Genomic DNA, 4,147 nt, shown 5'->3' with positions numbered 1-4,147 from the left:
ACCACTCTGCCATACAACTGCCTGTGATTTTTCCAACCTCTCCCCTGAAGGAATTCCCACAGCCTTCCCAGGCAACTCCAGCACTGTTCTGTCCCTACTGTTCTCATGATCTTATTTGGAATCTTCCCTCTTGGAAGCTGGGATAACACAGGCACTGCCTGACAGTTCTGTTTATCCCAGGAAAAGCTTAGTGAGGTTTTCAGGAAGAATTCAGGCCCTAAGGCATGGAATTTGTTGTGGATCTCACGCTACACCCACTGTAAGAACATTGCTGTAGGGTCAACAATGTATTTGGGAATTCCTAAATGAACAGGCACCTGCTTGTCTCACCTTGGAATTTAATAATCTTTTTGTACACAAAATCACAGCTTTCACTGGCAAAACTGGTGGAGTTTCCCAGAATGGATTGCCAGGTAATTCCTTTTATTTTCCTGTGGGGTAAAAAAGAGGATTTTAGAGAGGGGTTCTTCCTCCAAGCTTCCCAAAGATTTATTTCATAGCACCATGGGATTGTTTGGACTGGAAGGGACCTTAAAGTTCACCCAGTGCCACCTCTGCCATGGCAGGGACACCTCCCACCACCCCAGGCTGCTCCAAGCCCCAGTGTCCAGCCTGGCCTTGGACACTTCCAGAGATCCAGGTGCTCTGAGAATTCCATCCCAGCCCCTCCTCACCCTCCCAGCCAGGAATTCCTAATTCCCAATATCCCATCCAAACCTTCCCTCTTTCAGCTTGAAGCCATTCCCTGTGTCCTTTCTCTCCATCCCTTCTTCCAAAGTCTCCTTCCAATTCTCTTGGAGCTCCCCTTATAAATGTAGGGAAGTTTCACTGTCTCCTCTCTGGAAAATCTTGATGTGAATGTTAAAAGACAATTAATCCTCATTTTATGGTCCTGTTGATGAGACACATCAGACTGGAATAATAATAATAATAATAATAATAATAATAATAATAATAATAATAATAATAATCTGTGTGGTTAAGGGTGTCAATCAGCCATCTCGAACTGGGTTTCTCTTGCCATTTGAAATTTCCTGCAGACATTTGGGATGGGCAGATACAATCCAAGGGAACCTTCAGGCAGCCCAGGTGAGACAGAGAAAGGCTTGGGAGGACATCCTCATGGAAATCAAATATCCATGTTCAAACATTGGATCATGTCAAAGAGTGCCCACGCATTCCCAATCCACACCAATTAATGTATTAATTTTTAGTCAAATGACCTGTCAAACCACATCCCACGTCTCTATTCGTGGGAATTTTGGGATTTTTTTCTACAGACAGGAGACACCACGTCAGTGTTTTATGATGCAGAACTGCAAATGCGCGGATTCCTTTGGCATATTCCTGCTTGTTTGGTGGCTTGGGAGACGCAGGACCAGGAATTTCAGGGATCTGTCAGTGCTGGTGGCTCCCGGATTTAAAAAATCCTAATTCTGGGAGGGGATCATATAAAACAGGCAGAAAACCCAACAGCAACATCCATCTCTCCTCAACTGTACCTCCACATGGAAAAGTTGTGTTTAATTGGATTCAGGAGGACTGGCTGGAGGAAGTTCAGATGGGATTCATCCCAGTTAATTATACTCTGCCTTTTTGGGAAGCTTAAAAGGTCAGTTAAATATCAAAGCATTCTGTTCCCTCTGTCATTTCCAGGTTTAATTCCTCCATTTGAACAGGATTCAGGATCTCTGTACAAATCCACAGGACAGCGAGGCAACAAGAGAATCCCAAAATGAATATAATGCGTCCAAAAAATGTACACAGTGTGTAGATAATTTTTAAAGGGCTATCTAGAAAAACAAGAGGGGGTTTATCCCCATTTTTTAGGTGAGAGAGAGAGGTAAGAAGCTGATTTTATGATTTTCCAGAGTTGTAGGAGACGCCATAGCCCAGCGAGAAGATCCATCAAAACCTCTCGAGGCTTTGGAAGACGTGGCAACTTCGTTTTCCTGCTCCACGTGGTCGAGTTCTACTTTTTTTTTTTTCTTTTTTTTTTTTTTTTTTAATGGAAAATAAACGTTTCCAGCACGCAGCTGATTTCAGCTACTCCGAGGGCTTCAGCCTGAGCAGATCCTGCTGCAAAAGAAAGAGGCTCCCGGGAGGGTTGTGGGTTTAATCATCATTACTTTCCCTGCCTCTCTCATCTTTCCTCACCACCTCTAATCTGCGCTGCTGCATCTGCAGATAAGAGTCAGCAGAATCACTGGGATTGAAGGATCGTCTGAGGGAGGAATTCTTTCCTTTGAAAGCCTGGGAAGTGGTCCCCTGGGTGTGTCATTAAGCCGCAGGAAAAAGCAGATGCAAGCTGAGATTATCTGTTGGTGACAGCCGAAATAAAACACAGTAATTGGCAGGGCAGGGAGGGGGACAGGCAGCGACTGCTGTGCTGTTGAATCCGAATGAGGAATGGCTGGGGAGAAACAGGGATTTTCCTTGGAAAAAAATCACTTCTGTGCATAGGCAGTGAGTGTGACATCCTCCATTCCTCCTACAAACAAAGATGGTGACAGCACAGAGAGAAAATATTGGCTCTGCATTCACTTTCTGCCTAAATATTTTCCTCTCTGATGGACTGGAACTTTATTTCAGTGCTTGGCATCTGGGAAGAAGTGTTATCTCCCGAGTTTCTTCAGCGATGAATATTTCTCTGAAGCATCCCTTCCAATCCCTGACAATTTTAATCCTACTTGTGGTGGACTCACGGGATGGTTTGGGTTGGGAAAGGACCTTAAAGATGATGTGGTTTTAACCCCCCAGTGTCCCAGGGTGCTCCTGTCCAGCCTGGCCTTGGGCACTTCCAGGGATCCAGGGGCAGCCACAGCTGCTCTGGGAAATCCATCCCAACCCCTCCCCACCCTCCCAGCCAGGAATTCCTTCCCAGCCTCCCAACTAACCCTGCTCTCCTTCACCTTAAGAACATTCGCCCTGTCCTATCCCTCCAGACCCTCATCCAAATTCTCTTTCCATCCTTTTAGGAAGCCCAGTTTTTTTTATGGGAAGCAAAAGGATCCCTGTCACTGCGTCTCAGCGCTCAGCCACCGGGACAAAATCCGGAGAGTAAAACCAACCAATAAAGCAAAATTCCTAAAAAATATTTGTCCCCTGCTAATTTGAACCTGAGGAAGCACCCATGACAGAATATTCTTGCCCTCTCCATAGGTGCTACTGGCTAACCCAGGCGGTTGGAGCTGCTGGTTTGTTTAGTTGGGAATTTTGCAGGATGTCTGATTTCTAGGAATGGGCATTGTGGATAAGGCTTGTTTGTTTTGGCTCTGTTTCCATGGGGATAAACAGAAGTGGAGTGATTAATTTCCATTCTGTTGCCATGGTTATTAATAATAATGAGGTGATTATTACTGCACTGTAAACCTGACAGCAATTCCAACGCTGCCATAAAAAATGAGAGCTGGAGAGAGAGGGAAAAAAAGCAACAATGAAAGAGCTGGAGCTGATCCTGAGCCCGGGAAAATCAGCACTCACACGTTGCCTTCAATGAGAGGCAATGAAATAAAAGATGTGTTCTTGGAGAGCCTGGACTTGCAGACAGAGCAATATTAATAAAACAAGTGATAGATGAGAAGCCCTCACTGACTTCAGCAGATTTGCACCCACTGAGATTTGACGAGGCCGGAGATCTGCCAGTACAAAAGTCCCACCTGGTTCACACATCCAATGGAAAATCAGGATGTGCTCAGTACTCCCTGGATCAGGCTCTATCTTATTATTTTCATTACAAAAAGTGCTGGTGCTGCGTGGGGGTGATGAGTAGAGGCGAGTAAAAATATAATTAAAAAAACAAGCAGCAGCTCTTCCCCCCTGGGTGAGTAATAAGCAACTCCCACATTCCTGGTACCTGCTCAGCTGGCTCTGCCGCCCTGCTCCAAGTGATTTGTATTCCTCCTGGAGACATTGCCATGGTGTTGGAACAACAAGTAACACTCCGTTCATCAGATTGTCCCCGCGGGTGAGATCACATTCGGCGAGGATTCCGCACTCGGAGCCGGGATGGTTTGCAGACTTCCGTCCTTCCCAGTCCCGGGGTAGGTGAGGAAAGCTCAGGATTGGCAAATCCCAGCCACTGGGCAGAGTTGTTGTTGTTATTTTATGGCTGACTGGGACTCAGCATCAGCCTTTTCACACAAGC

General features: G+C 45.8%; 1 long non-coding RNA gene across 1 annotated transcript; it reads right to left on the bottom strand.

Moving 5' to 3' along the window:
* Positions 1-336: 336 nt before the first annotated feature.
* Positions 337-3,892, bottom strand: LOC128817448 (uncharacterized). Its single transcript, XR_008440201.1, has 3 exons — positions 3,857-3,892; positions 718-839; positions 337-420 (listed from the first exon to the last, which is right to left on the bottom strand). It is a non-coding gene; the product is annotated as an uncharacterized LOC128817448 (long non-coding RNA).
* Between the last annotated feature and the right edge of the window lie 255 nt (positions 3,893-4,147).

Source organism: Vidua macroura, chromosome 1 (assembly GCF_024509145.1).
Source record: "Vidua macroura isolate BioBank_ID:100142 chromosome 1, ASM2450914v1, whole genome shotgun sequence".
Lineage (NCBI taxonomy): Eukaryota > Metazoa > Chordata > Aves > Passeriformes > Viduidae > Vidua > Vidua macroura.
Note: the sequence above shows the minus strand (reverse complement) of the source record. Positions and strands in the feature narration are given on the sequence as shown.